The sequence below is a fragment of the Rana temporaria genome, chromosome 5, assembly GCF_905171775.1.
Source record: "Rana temporaria chromosome 5, aRanTem1.1, whole genome shotgun sequence".
In the NCBI taxonomy this organism is placed as follows: Eukaryota; Metazoa; Chordata; class Amphibia; order Anura; family Ranidae; genus Rana; species Rana temporaria.
The window spans coordinates 393946077-393961913 of record NC_053493.1 but is presented as its reverse complement, the minus strand read 5'-3'; positions in this window follow the sequence as shown (position 1 = coordinate 393961913).

Genomic DNA, 15837 nt, shown 5'->3' with positions numbered 1-15837 from the left:
CATAGATAAGGATAGACTTTGTCTCCTATAGATCTAGTTGATGCTCATTTCATTCAACACATAGGGTGCTCCCAAAGTTCATGCACCTGTGGTCTTCCTTGCCATCATTCAATTTTAATAAATGTAGCACTATGTTCTTTAGAAGCACAGCCACACAACATCCCCCCCACACACAAAAAACACTCTGCCAAACACACACTGCCAAATCCTTTCCCCCATGTTATCATCACTAATGCAGAAAAAGAGTACAAATCCCAAAAGAGCTAATCAAATTCTGCTCCCCCACACACAGCTGAAAGTAAAACTCCAGGCCAGAGCACTCCTTACACATGGAGCTTAATTCATTAAATGTCCTTTTAGACATCTAGCTTTAAAGAGTTTGGAGTTTAAGTGAAGGTTTAAACCTAAAATGTTTTTCCAAATCATAAATCTTGAAAAAAGTAAGGTAGCCAATAATGGGCATCACTCCAAAGTGCAGGGCCGCCATCAGGGGGGTACAGGCAGTACACCTGTAAGGGGTCTGGAGGCCCACAGGGCCCCAGATGGCAACTCCTCTTTTTTTTATTTATTTTTTATAAAAAAAAATATATTTTTTAAATATATTTTTATTTAATTTTTAATTTTTTATTAAATATATATTTTTTCTAATATAAATACATATACTTTTTTAGGGGTACGGGGGGCCCGGAGATCCCCAGGGCCCCGGATGACAACCCCCCTTTTTTTAAAAATATATATATATTTTATATATTTTTTTATTTTATATATATATATATATATTTTTTATTAAAGGGCTCAGAGGCAAACCCCCTTTTTTTATTATTTTTTTTATTTTTTTTATTAAAGGGCCCAGAGGTTTCTTTTGTATTATTATTATTATTAAAGGGCCCAGAGGTCCCGGATGGCAACCCCCCTTTTTTGTAATTTCTTTTTATAAAAAAAAATAAAAAATTGTATGCACTAATAGCCAACACCAAACAACTCTCTACTGTTTAGAAATATTTCTAAAATTGTTGTGGCAGTTCCTAGAAATAAAGTCTACATAAGATGTTTCTAGTGTAGCCGGGTGCCCTGCTGGCTGTGTACCCGCTCTCCTCCTTCCTTTCATCTCCACCACCAGGAACTGGAACAGAGCTGCTGGCTGTGCTGCTGGAGCGGCCCTGTGTGTGTGCAGTACCAGGCTCTCGGCCTTCACTTTCCTGCTGTGTAAGCAGAGCGGATTCTGTGTGTGACATACCCCGCTCGCTCCTGCCCCCCTCCTTCTTGCAGCAGTAGCCCTGAGCCAACCAGGGAGAGAACTTGCTATGCAACTTCTGCTAAGGATTCTGGGAAATGTAGTCGTTAAAGTAGGGTGACCAGACATCCCCAGTTTCAGGGGACAGTCCCCTGATTGAGAACACTGTCCCCGGACCAAGTCTGTCCCTGGTTTTGTCCCCAGGTTGAATTTAATAGGGGGCAGGGGCAATTTCAAAGACAATCAGTGCAGAATAAAAATAAAAATATTAGAATTACACACCCCTGCTCCGCCGTGCCTACTAGCATATGGGGGTTGGATCTTTCTCCCATTATCTGTGCCCCTTTCTGATGATCATGTGCTGGTCGGAGCGGAGGGAATATATCTTCAGCTTCGCTCGCATGTTCTTCTGCCTTGGATCAAATCCCGGCCAGCCACCTGCCTATCTCCTTGCCTTCCCTGGCGGAGTGATCTTCCTCCGCTACCCATCCAGTAGTAGCCGGGGGCCTAAAGAGTAAGACTTGAGAGGCTGTGAAGCGGGCAGCGATGGGCAGAGAGTCGCTGATTGTTACCATTACTATTAAAGAAAAAATATGTCCCCGGATTTAATTTTAAAAATCTGGTCACCTTACGTTAAAGTGGCACTGCACAAGACAAGTTAATAAAGCTGCAGTCTTTAATACCCAGTATTCCCTGCACAGCAGAAAGGGAGATACAGAATTTTCCCCAGGCAATTCTGGATTGATCTGGGTCTTTTGCGGGATAAAGCCAAGCTGTACAGACCCGTGGCCTTGGCTGGGACCGTGCAGTGACCAGGGTGCCATCCCTGAGTGGTGCAGGAACCAGATAATTTGGGCCAGTTGCCTTTGCTGAGCCTGTTCAGAGATCGGGTTTCCTTGCTGTGCCCATAAGAGCCTGAGGGCTGAGTTGCAGAGAGATTGTTTGCTGAGCTGGGACCAGGGCTGAAAGGACCACTACTGTGAGTGTCTACAGCAAGAGACAACAAGCGAGGACCAAAGCTAGAGACTGAGCCTTGTGAGGACCTGGTCAGGAGGACTGAATCACCACGTCCTGGATACCTGAGTAAAGTAGACCGTCAAGGGAATTGGACTGGATTCCTGTGTACCAGGAGTGGTGATCTTAACCATCTGTGCTCATCTCAACACTAACTCAGTTAAAGTGGAAGTAAACCCTTCAATTTGATAGTTACAAAAAACAGTTAACATTCCCTGCATGCCGGAAGTGCTAGCTGTCACATTTGCTTGTGCTCTCAACCAAACTGTCAAACAATCCAATGGCTGGTTTCATAACAGGTCACATGTACAGCATTATGGCAGTTACAGATTAAACAGAGGTCAAGATGGCCGCTTCCTTGGCTGAAAACGATAGGAGGGTTTACTTCCACTTTAAGGAAATAGAGAATGTTTCTTGTTAATCAGCCATCAATTGAACACACTTAAAGGAACAACTACACATGCACCACCTTACAGAAGGGCCCCAACAAAAGCAGGTTATTACTAACAATTAGGCGCCAGGTAATTTAAAGCCACCTCCAGAGGTACCCCTTTGTCAGGAACGTTTATATCCACCCGCTACTGGCGCTGTATACATAGCCTGCACATTAGGGCCTTTATTTTTGGGTTAGTTAAAGCGGGAGTTCACCCTAAAAAAAAAATTTAACATTAGATTCATGCTCATTTTGTCAAGGGGAATCGGGTATTTTTTTTAAAAACGAAGCTGTACTTACCGTTTTAGAGAGCGATCTTCTCTGCTGCTTCCTGGTATGGTCTTCGGGACTGGGCGTTCCTTCTTGATTGACAGTCTTCCGACAGGCTTCCGACGGTCACATCTATCGTGTCACGAGTAGCCGAAAGAAGCCGAACGTCGGTGCGGCTCTATACGGCGCCTGCGCACCGACGTTCGGCTACTTTCGGAAAATCGTGACGCAATAGATGCGACCGTCGGAAAGCCTGTCGGAAGACTGTCAATCAAGAAGGAACGCCCAGTCCCGCAGCCCATACCCGGAAGCGGCGGAGAAGATGTATCTCTAAAACGGTAAGTACGGCTTCGATTTAAAAAAAACTACCCGATTCCCCTTGACAAAATGAGCATGAATCTAATCTTAAAAATTGTCATTTCCGGGTGAACCTCCACTTTAATGCCGATACTCCTAACCCTGTTTTCAGCAGGTATAATTTGGTTATGCTTTACTATAGTTCAGTTGATTGCCATCTTAAGGGTCAGTATTCACATCCTCTAGTACAGCATCTTTAAACCTGTTCAGTTGAAGGTTTATTTATTCATGCCTTGTGTACCTGCATTGCCATAATACATAATTTCAGTCTACCATTCAGTTGCTTGTGGCCTGTTTTCTGTGCATTATTTTAGAGAAGTAGCATACTAATTATTAATTTACACATGTGTGTCAGTGGGGCCTGAGGAGTTTAAAGAGTCATGGCAGAACATAGAACCGATCATATCCAGCTGCTCTTGTGGGAGTAAGCGCCACCCTAGGTTCTCACAGAAATTACTTATTCCTCGTACACACGAGCAGTTTTCCCGTCGGGAAAAAAAAGGGAGGTTTTCCCGACGGAATTCCTCTCAAGCCTGCCTTGCATACACACACGGTCACACAAAAGTTTGGTGAAATTTTCGACTGCCAAGAACGCGGTGATGTAAAAGACTATGATGAGCCAAGAAAATTAAGTTCAATGCTTCCAAGCATGCGTCGAATTGTTTTCGACATGCACGTTTTTTTTTTTCCCGTCGGGAAACTAATGGTTTTCCCGCTAGGATTTTTCGGGAAAAAAGAGATCCTGCTCTTTTATTTTTCTGCAGTTTTCCCTTTCGGAAAAACTGCAATGGAGCATACAGACGGTCGGAATTCCCGGCCAAAAGCTCTCATCGCAGTTTTTCCGACGGGAACACTGGTCGTGTGTACGAGGCATTAGAGGACCATCTAATCCTTACATTCCTAAATATTTGAGTTTACATTGGAGTTCTCTGCTTGAGTTTCAGACCCGAAGTGTTTCATGAATGAAATCCTGTACTTATTTCACACCCTCTGCTTCATCTTAAACCCATGCTCCCGTTTTGTCTCTGAGGAGGAGACAATCTGTCTGTTGTGGCCACACGGACTAAGGTTCACACGGCTCTGTTTAGATTTGCCTGTTTTAACCGGGTTTGGAGCTGATGAGCCAAAAGTCAAATAGAACCAATATAGATATGTTTCTGCAGCAGTTGTCACAACATGCACTCCTCAGCTTTCTCTCTAATTGTGAAATCGCCTCTATTTGTACACCATCACGCTGCTATTGCTCAGTGTTTGGTTTCTGAAGGGAACACTTTGGTCATGGATGGTGCCGTTTCTCTCACTCATCACACATGTTTGTTCTTCTTTCATATAGTACAGTATTTAAGAGGAAAAAAAAAGTAACATAAGCAAACATGAAATGTGGCTGAGCAGCAGAATGCAAAGACAAACCACGGTTAGGTTAAAAAAATGATCCCTTAACTAATGTTGAGTTATGACATTTGCCTATTGGCTAGTTACTAAAGATAAATCTCCAAAGGTATGTGTGTAGTAAGATGTCATGTAGGCATAGACCATTGGTCTCCAAACTGTGGCCCGGGAGCCAGATGCGGCCCTTTGCTTGCTTTTATCCAGCCCTTGGGACAATATTTTATCCACTGATACTAACATTGGGGCATATTCCTCCCATTAGTATAATATAGAGGAATTGTGTCCCATCATTGGTGTAATGATGGGACACAATTCCTCTATATTATACTAATGTTGGGGCAAAAATTCTCTCAATGACATCAATGATGGGGGACAATTCCTCCCAATGACACCAACAATGGGGCATAGCTTTTCTCAATGACACCAACAATGGGGCCCAATGACATCAGTGATGGAGAACTTTTCCTCCCAATGGCACCAACGATGGGGCACTTTTCCTCCCAATGACACCAACGATGAGGCACGGTTTCTCTCAATGACACCAACGATGAGGCACAATTACTCCCATTGAAACAAACAACGGGGCTTTTTTTTCCCAGTGATTTCGGGACATTTTCACTGACCACTGTCTGGACCTCCTGAAGTCTGAAGGACAGTAAACTGGTCCTTTGTCTAGAAAGTTTGGAGACCCCTGGCATAGACCCAACCATGTTCAATTTGAGTGATAATCAGCCATAACACAGCCAAATACACAGCACCGATATAGTAAAAGTTTCCTAAATGAAGACCCAGTGATGAAAGTAGATTCTTGATAAGGCTACCACGTGCTCATATCAAGCTTCACAGAACCAACTATTCAGGCCAATGACGCAGGCCAATAATGCAGAATGACGTCCTTAACAACATAGCTGGCATTGGCCACCCAAAGGATTGGGCACAAAGTTAAACTTGCTCTGTCTTTCATGCCAAGAGCCTCAAAAACAGACACAAAGCCAACATTATGATCCATACGAGCTGCGGTTTCAGTATGGAACCTCGCACAACCTCAGGCTTGAGGAACACTTATGCCCCGTACCCGTACACACGGTCGGAATTTCCGAGCTTTTATTCGTAAATTCCAAACGTGTGAAGGCTCTGTCTGACTTTTCCTGTCGGAATTTCCGCCAACAAAAATTTGAGAGCTGGTTCTCGAATTTTCCGAAGGAAAAAATTCCAATCGGAAATTTTGTTCGTCTGTAGCAATTCCGACGCACAAAATTCCAAGACATGCTCGAAAACAATTTGACGCATGCTCGGAAGTCTTGAACTTAATTTTCTCGGCTCGTCGTAGTGTTGTCCGTCACCACGTTCTTGACGGTCGAAAGTTCAGAGAACTTTTGTGTGATCGTGGGTATGCAAGCCAAGCTTAAGCGGAATTCCGTCGGAAAAACCATCCAAGGTTTTTCTGACTGAAAATCCGATCGTGTGTATGCGGCATTACTTGTACACCGTCAGTCTGTAAGGTTCACACAGCACAAAACAAAGACACTCACACCACTACTCTTCATTTTCAACATCCCTATATCAAGGGTCCAAGGGCCAGATCCACGTACAGCGGGCGCAACTTAAATATTCGGATTTAAGTTACACCGCCGCAAAATTTCTACTTAAGTGCCCGATCCACAAAGCACTTACCTAGAAATTTGCAGCGGTGTAACTTAAATCCGTCCGGCGCAAGGCGTGCCCAATCTAATGGGGCGAGTCCCATTTAAATTAGGCGCGCTCCCGCGCCGGACGTACTGCGCATGCTCCCGACGCGATTTTCCCGACGTGCTTTGCGCGAAGTTACGTTGTGCCGAGTTTTGAGAATCGCGATGGGCGTAAAAGAAAAAAAAAAGAGTTGCGGCGAGAAAACATTTTTTTAAAAAAAAAAATTGACAGCGACGCCGGAAAGAAGGGTCTACTTTTACATGGTGTACTAAGTTCACACTTTGTAAAAGCAGCCCTAATTTTGCGACGGCAAACTAACACTTACGGAAAAAAACGAAGGGAAAAAGCTTTGTGGATCTCCGTAAGTGCTAATTTGCATACCCGACGCGGTATTTCGACGAGAAATGCCCCCAGCGGCGGCCGCCGCGGTACTGCATCCTAAGATCCGACAGTGTAAAACTATTACACCTGCCGGATCTTAGGAATATCTATGCGTAACTGATTCTATGAATCAGCCGCATAGATAGAAACAGGGATACGACGACATATCAGTAGATACGCCTACGTATCCCTTTTGTGGATCTGGCCCCAAGTTTCTATGGGCCACTTGGATACTTCTAGATGTTGGGGGCAAGACTATTTGTTTTCCCACATGTTTACACAGACACACATTGAGTAATAAATATAGTCTTAGAAACTGTTCAAATCAGAAAACTATAGGTGTGTTGTAGGTGTGGTGTGCTAGATAAATTCCTTCTTGCTATATCTTTGATGCAATTTCCAGCAAAAAGTGTGTTCAATGGTAACGTCACTAGCCGAGATGTGGATCCTGCTTCCCTATGAGGCAGATTTCTCTGAGAATGTAAAAGGGTAGATGGTGTTTCACCCAGGACCAACTTAGAGGCATCTTAGCTTAGCTGTTGGCTACCCCCAAGTCACTCAACATGTACTCGCAGATGTAGAGGAGGTTTGCCCCTGTACAGGAGTTTCCTGTAATAAAGACCAATCACTGCTGCTCTCTCTCCTTGTGCAGGGTGACTGGTCTTGTCTCCGCCCCCTCCTGTAGTTTTCTGCAGGCAGGTTATAGTGGGTGGGGCCTGCTGGGTCCCTCCAATGGCTCTTCTCTCTGCACATATCATTCTTAAAGCGGAGGTCAACCCTAAAAACATTTTTAACATTAACACACTCCTTTAAATCACTTAACAAAAAAAGAAAAAAAAATGTTACTTACCAGAAACGCCTGTTGCTAGGCAGTCGTCCTAATCTGACACTTTATTTTCCCGTTCTTCCTCGCGTTGTCTTCTGTGAAATGGGGTGCGCTGTCTTTAGGGACCTGTGTGTGTCCCATTCACAAAGCATCGCGCAGCTCGCGAATGCGCAGTAGGAAATGGGCAGTGAAGCCAGAAGGCTCCACTGCCTGTTTCCCTTAGTTCAAATGGCGGTGCCGGCACCTGATCCGATTGACAGATCGGCCTGGACAGGTAAGTGTCCTTATTAAAAGTCAGCAGCTACAGTGTTTTTTTGAAGCAACTGATTAGAGCCTTAGGGCCAGATTCTCAAAAGAATTACGCCGGTGTATCTACAGATACACCGGCGTAATTCGAAAATCCCGCCGGCGTATTATTGTTTTGTATTCTCAAAACAAGATACGCCAGAATTAGGCTAGGATCCGACTGGTGTAAGTCACTTACACCGTCGGATCCTAAATGCAATACTACGCTGGCCGCTAGGTGGCTTTTACGTCGATTTCAGCGTTGCATATGCAAATGAGCCGAATACGCCGATTCCTGAAAGTTTTTGCGCCGCTTCGCCGTAGTTTACGTAGTTTACGTAAGCGTAAGGTTACCCCTGCTATATGAGGGGTAACCTTACGCCGGTCCGCCGTATGCCATGTTAAGTATGGCCGTCGGGACAGCGTCTGGTTTTTCCATTGTTTACGTTGTTTACGTAACTCGTCGCGAATAGGGCTGTGCGTTAATTACGTTCACGTCGCAACCAATGTATTTGCAGGGTACTACGGAGCATGCGCAGTGGCATACGTTTAAGGCCGGCGCATGCGCAGTTCGTTCGGCACGGGGCGCACTTAATTTAAATACAAGCTGCCCCCTTTGATTTACGCGGGGATACGCCGGGGCCATTTAGACTACGCCGCCGCAAATTACGGAGCAAGTGCTTGGAGAATACGGCACTTGCTCCAGTAAGTTGCGGCGGCGTAGTGTTAATGGCATACGCTACGCCCCGCTCGTAGATACGCTGATCTACGAGAATCTGGCCCAGAGGCTCTAATAGGCTTCAAAATAGGGTGGGCTCGTGGCACCGAGCATTGCACCAGGAGCCCACCCAGGTGTTACAACAGCGAATGAATATTGAATGTTCGCTTTTGAAACGCTGATCCTTAATTCGTCCAATCAGAAGCAGGTCTGAGATCTGTATTCCGATCGGCCAAAAAGAGAAGAGTCCCAATTGGCCGTCGAGAAGGAGGGAGGAAACGGAATGCCCGCGATGCCCATGGAGTTCAGGGGAAGGGAAAGCCATCACCTGAGCCAAGCAAGGGAAGCCACTGATGAAGACGGGGAGAAGTGCAGCCCACCATAGATGGGGTAAGTGCACCAGATCTGATAAATAACAATAACAACCAGAAGGTGGGGTGGGGGGGTTATTTGCCACCACTGCCTTCCATTCTCTAGGAAATACATACACTTGACAATACATACACTTTGATTGGGTTCCGAATAAATTAGCCATAAAATGTGTGGCTGTGATTGGCCATTAGACTGTAAGCTCCCTTGGCCGCAGAGATTGATTTCAATGGTTCTTTGTTGTCTGTAAGCAATGACAAACATACTAGCAATATATCAGCAAATAATACATTTCAGATGATTTCATCATGAATTTATCAGCTGCACTACATGTTCATGTGTTATCAGTGAAAACACGACTTAAGAAAAAAATTTTTTTAGAGAGATAAACATCGAAAATGTATTATGCATTCTTCCATTATTAAACGCAGGTGCTGACATGTTACTATTCCCGGCTGTGAAGGAGTGACAGATTGCTGTGATATATAAAGAAGCGACAAGTGTGAATTGAATTCACTTGTAGAGTTTTATCATGGCTGGGAAGTAAATGTAGATGTAATTAGCAGTAGGCTGGGTTGTTAGATTACACTTACAGTTCCACAAAGCTGATTGTTTTACAATCCGTCTCCAGTGCGTACACACAACACTTTCAATCTCAGGGACATAAAACATTCTTATAGTCGTTGTTCTTACAATCGTACACAGTGGCGGCTGGTGCTCAAAATTTTTGGGGCGGTGCAAACAAACGAAAAAAAAAAACAATTGCAGCCTCACTGTGCCCATCAAATGCAGCCACTGTGCCATCAATTGTCACCACTGTGCCATGCCATCAAACGCAGCCACCGTGCCATGCCATCAAACGCAGCCACCGTGCCATCAATTGTCACCACTGTGCCATGCCATCAAACGCTGCCACTGTGCCCATCAATTGTTGCCACTGTGCCAATTGTCACCACTGTGCACTTTAATTGTCGCTACTGGGCCCTTTAATTGTCGCCACTGTGCCCTGTAATTGTCGCCACTGTGCCCTGTAATTATCGCGGCTGTGCCCTTTAATTGTCGCCACTGTGTCCTGTAATTGTCGCCACTGTGTCAGTTGTCGCCACTGTGCCAATTGTCACCACTGTGCCCTTTAATTGTCGCCACTGTGCCCTGTAATTGTCACCACTGTGCCCTTTAATTGTCGCCACTGTGCCCTTTAATTGTCGCCACTGTGCCCTTTAATTGTCGCCACTGTGTCCTGTAATTGTCGCCACTGTGTCAGTTGTCGCCACTGTGCCAATTGTCACCACTGTGCCCTTTAATTGTCGCCACTGTGCCCTGTAATTGTCACCACTGTGCCCTTTAATTGTCGCCACTGTGCCCTTTAATTGTCGCCACTGTGCCCTTTAATTGTCGCCACTGTGTCCTGTAATTGTCGCCACTGTGTCAGTTGTCGCCACTGTGCCAATTGTCACCACTGTGCCCTTTAATTGTCGCCACTGTGCCCTGTAATTGTCACCACTGTGCCCTTTAATTGTCGCCACTGTGCCCTTTAATTGTCGCCACTGTGCCCTTTAATTGTCGCCACTGTGCCCTTTAATTGTCGCCACTGTGCCCTGTAATTGTCGCCACTGTGCCCTGTAATTGTCACCGCTGTGCCCTTTAATTGTCGCCACTGTGCCCTGTAATTGTCTCCACTGTGTCAGTTGTCGCCACTGTGCCAATTGTCGCCACTGTGCCCTTTAATTGTCGCCACTGTGCCCTTTAATTGTCGCTACTGTGCCCTTTAATTGTCTCCACTGTGCCCTGTAATTGTCGCCACTGTGCCCTGTAATTGTCGCTGCTGTGCCCTTTAATTGTCGCTCCTGTGTCAGTTGTCGTCACTGTGCCAATTGTCACCACTGTGCCCTTTAATTGTCGCCACTGTGCCCTTTAATTGTCGCCACTGTGCCCTTTAATTGTCTCTACTGTGCCCTTTAATTGTCTCCACTGTGCCCTGTAATTGTCGCCACTGTGCCCTGTAATTGTCACCACTGTGCCCTTTAATTGTCGCCACTGTGCCCTTTAATTGTCGTCACTGTGCCCTGTAATTGTCTCCACTGTGCCAATTGTCACCACTGTGCCCTTTAATTGTCGCCACTGTGCCCTTTAATTGTCGCCACTGTGCCCTGTAATTGTCGCCACTTGTGCCCTGTAATTGTCGCCACTGTGCCCTGTAATTGTCGCCACAAAATGCTGCCCCCCCCCCCCCCGCCGTCACTTACCTTTCTGGGGTCAGCCATCCTTTTTCCACGGTCCCTCGATGTCTTCTCACGCCCTCGATGATGCTTCAGCCAATCAGGTTACCGGTAAACCTGAAACCAGAACCGGTGAACCTGATTGGCTGAGACGCCTGTCAGTCTTATCCAAGGAATGCACCCCCCGTGCGTCCCCTGGATAAGTATTTGGAAGCCGAATACAGCCTGAGGGCTGTAATCGGACAGCCTATCAGAGCCGCTGGCTCTGATAGGCACTTCCACAGCCAACCAGCTGCCGTTATTCAGATGGCTGGCGCTCATCAGGGGGCCGGCCACCTGAATAATCCTGAAAAATCTGAGTGCTTTTCGAATAAATTCAATAAACTGTGTTGATATTATAAATAATAAGGAAAATCTGCGCAAAACAATAAAATGAACTAAGACCAATTAGATTAATGCCGCGTACACACGATCATTTTTCGGCATGAAAGAAGAGTTGTTTTTAAAAAATTTCAATTTAAAATGATTGTGTGTGGGCTTCACATCATTTTTCAGGTTCTGAAAAAACGACCAAAAAAAAATTTGAACATGCTGCATTTTTTAATGACGTTTTAAACAATGTCGTTTTTCGGGGTTGTAAAAAATGATCGTGTGTGGGCTAAAACAACGTTAAAAACCCGCACATGCTCAGAAGCAAATTATGAGACGGGAGCGCTCGTTCTGGTAAAACTACCGTTAATAATGGAGTAAGCACATTCATCACGCAGACAGAAACGCGCGAATTGTCTTTTACTAACACGGAATCAGCTAAAGCAGCCCCAAGGGTGGCGTCATCCGCATGGAACTTCCCCTTTATAGTGCCGTCGTACGTGTTGTACGTCCCCGCGCTTTGCTAGAGCATTTTTTTTTAAACGATGGTGTGTGGGCAACGTCGTTTTAAAGCGGATCTCCCATGCCAAAACTTTTTTTTTTTTTTAAGGGCTACTTAAATAGTTAACAGCGCTTCTTAGCAGAACTCACGTTTCCGGTGTCCTGCGACCGCTCCTCTGGGATTCTGCCTGCAATGTACACTTTGATTCCCCTGTTGTTCCCGTTGCCATTTTAGCTGTGGGCATTAGAAGCCCACAAGCAGGCACTTCCTCGTTGTGGTGATGCTGCTGTCCCAGCATCCACCGCTCGATCTCGCGCATGCGCCACCGATCGCTAGCTGTATCTGTCCTGTTATGGAGATTTTTGTAACGCCCGCCCTCCTTCCTTTGTTTATGTCGAGCGTCACTTCCTGGTCCCCGAAATCGCGCGATGTTTCCTATAACAGGTCAGAATCTGATCACAAGGGAGCTATGACACAAGCTCCCAGAACACACTGCGCGGTCCAGGAAATGATGAAATGCCAGAGAAAAACCCGAAGTCTGCAGACCGGAAGGAGGACTAATATATCTGGTACTGTAAATTTTTGATAAACAAAAATATCCGTTTGTGCAATGTTTAGTAGCAGCAGTAATCTTAAGATTATCTTGAAATTCGGGTGGAGCTCCGCTTTAATGATGAAGTTGGAAAAACTTTGTTTTTTCTACATGCCGAAAAACGATCGTGTGTACGTGGCATAAATCTCTAAGGCCGAGTACTCACGAGCAGACATGTCCGATGAAACCGGTCCGCGGACCGTTTTCATCGGACATGTCTGCCCGGGGACTGCCCGGGGACTTCTGTTCGATGGCTGTACACACCATCGAACAGAGGTCCGCGCGTAAACAATACGCGGGGCGTGTCCGCGGTGTCGCCGCGTCGATGACGCGGTGTCGCCGCGACAATGACGCGGCGACGCAGGCGGCCTGCCTTTAAAATGCTTCCACGCATGCGTCAAAGTCATTCGACGCATGCGAGGGATGGCGGGCGGCCGGACATGTACGGTAGGTCTGTACAGACGACCGTACATGTCGGGGGGACAGGTTTCCGGACTGTTTTAAAGCAAGTCCAGGAAACAGTTGTCTGCTGGAAACCTGTCCGATCCGCCCGAAAATTGTCCGCTCGGGCCTACACACGGCCAAACATGTCTGCTGAAACTGGTCCGCGGACCAGTTTCAGCAGACATGTTTGGTCGTGAGTACGGGGCCTAAGAGAGAGCTTACAGCTAAAAGCTGGAAAAAATAGAGCAACACTCCTGAAGCCACATCCATATGGATCGAGTTTGTGAAAATAGAAGAGTCAAAGACTCTAGGTCGGACTTCGTAGGCAAAATGGACGAAAATATAATAAAACAATTATTTTATTAACAGCGAATCGTTTAACAAACAAATCAAGTATAGAGAGAATTAAAAACATACAAAGAAATACATAAAACTATGATGTGAAAAGCAGGTTGACACCAAATGGACAGCAGTGAGCCCCTGTGAGTCAACGCTTTTCGCTATTTTGCTTCGTCAGGACACACTTGAGTCCTGAAAAGATATAATAAAATATTTTCAAAAAGGTGAGAGGTGTACTCACTTTTGTGAGATGCTGTATGCCAGTTCTTTTACCTGCCAAAGGATTTGTATTTCTATCAATCCAGTTCTGAGAATCAGGCAGCTCTGCCACACAGCCCAGCCCTGTCTGGCAAGGGGAAGGGATCTAATTTTTCTCTGTTACAACTAAGTAACACATACAGGACATGTCCCCTCCTAAGCCTGCAACTGGATAGTGAAAGAGGAAGCAGCAGACTGATGAGGTCATCTCTCTGTCCCTCTGCTCCTTCCACCTATCAGCACGCTGTTTGGAAGCACTGCAGCATAACAGACTGGCTCCTTGTGTTGCTTCATTCACTTCCAGTCTGAGCAATGCTGTCCAGGGACTGCCTAAGGCTTATCCCAAGTCAAATTAGGCACTGCTTGCTTTAAAAAATAAATGTATTTATGTACTGTATATACAGTAGTGTCTTTAATATCTGCACTGAGTTCAGATTTAGAGGGCGACCTTGAATGAGGACACACAAGGTAACAATGATACATGGACAATGGCCAACATTCCAAATTTAGCACGGCAGGAGGTCAGGCAGCTACAAAGATGCCAGAAACCGCAAGCAAACCTTCAACATTTTCTGTTTGATTCCCATTCAGGACACTATCTGCATGGAGTTTGCATGGTCTCCCTGTGTTTGCATGGGTTTCCTCCAGGTTCTCCAGTTTCCTCCCACACTCCAAAGACATGCTGGTAGGCTAACTGTCTCCTGTCTAAATTGACCCTAGTAGGTGTATGTATAAATGGGAGAGGCACTTTGGATTGTAAGCTCCTTGAGGACTGGCACTGATGTGAATGTGCGATATGTAGTGATGCATAAATTGTCGGCGCTATATAAATACCTGTAATAATAAAATAAGCTCATTTGCTAATATGTGCCTAATTCTGGAACACGACAGATAAATATCGTTTATGAAGCTGATTACTGTATGACCATGTCTTATTGTGTATTAATAATAACAACAATATTAGAAAATAAAATAAATAAAAAATAATAATAATAAAAATAATAATAATATTAATTTACAAAGTTGAGTACTCTATAACCTAGCCTTATTATTGTATAATAATAATAACAACAATATTATAAAATATAATAAATATAAAATAATAATAATAATAAATATATTTATACTATTAATTTACAAAGTTGAGTACTCTATAACCTAGCCTTATTATTGTATAATAATAACAACAATATTATAAAATATAGAAAATAAAAAATAATAATAATAAATAAAATAATGCGATTCATTTACAAAGTTGAGTACTCTATAACCTAGCCTTATTATTGTATAATAATAGCAAAAATATTATAAAATATAGAAAATAAAAAATAATAATAATAAATAAAATAATATGATTCGTTTACAAAGTTGAGTACTCTATAACCTAGCCTTATTATTGTATAATAATAATAATAACAACAATATTATAAAATATAGAAAATAAATAATAAATAAAATAATACGATTCATTTACAAAGTTGAGTACTCTATAACCTAGCCTTATTATTGTATAATAATAACAACAATATTATAAAATATAGAAAATAAAAAATAATAATAATAAATAAAATAATACGATTCATTTACAAAGTTGAGTACTCTATAACCTAGCCTTATTATTGTATAATAATAATAACAACAACAATATTATAAAATATAGAAAATAAATAAATAATAATAAATAAAATAATACGATTCATTTACAAAGTTGAGTACTCTATAACCTAGCCTTATTATTGTATAATAATATAAAATATAATGAATAAATAACACAATATAATAACAATAACATAACTAATTTACAAATTTGTTTACTCCGTGGCCTTGCCTTATAATATAAAATGTAGTTTTTGATAATATGTGAGTATGGAACGTGGGATCAGGCCGATATGGTCATGTTACACTGATCTCGGCTGTCAGTCACCCTCTCCTGATTTACAGTGGCGGCCCAGCGAGTATTGACGTGCTCTTGAGTCGCAGTGATGAAGGGGCTTTTGTGTGCTGACAAATGGTTAATAAAACGGAAGAACAGGATAGAGGTCATTCCAGCAGGATAAAGAATTTCCTGAAGGACAGTTCCCATGCAATCAGAGCCCCATTAGTAACACAGAGGTCACCCTGCCGGATATCTTCTCTTAGCATTCAGGAA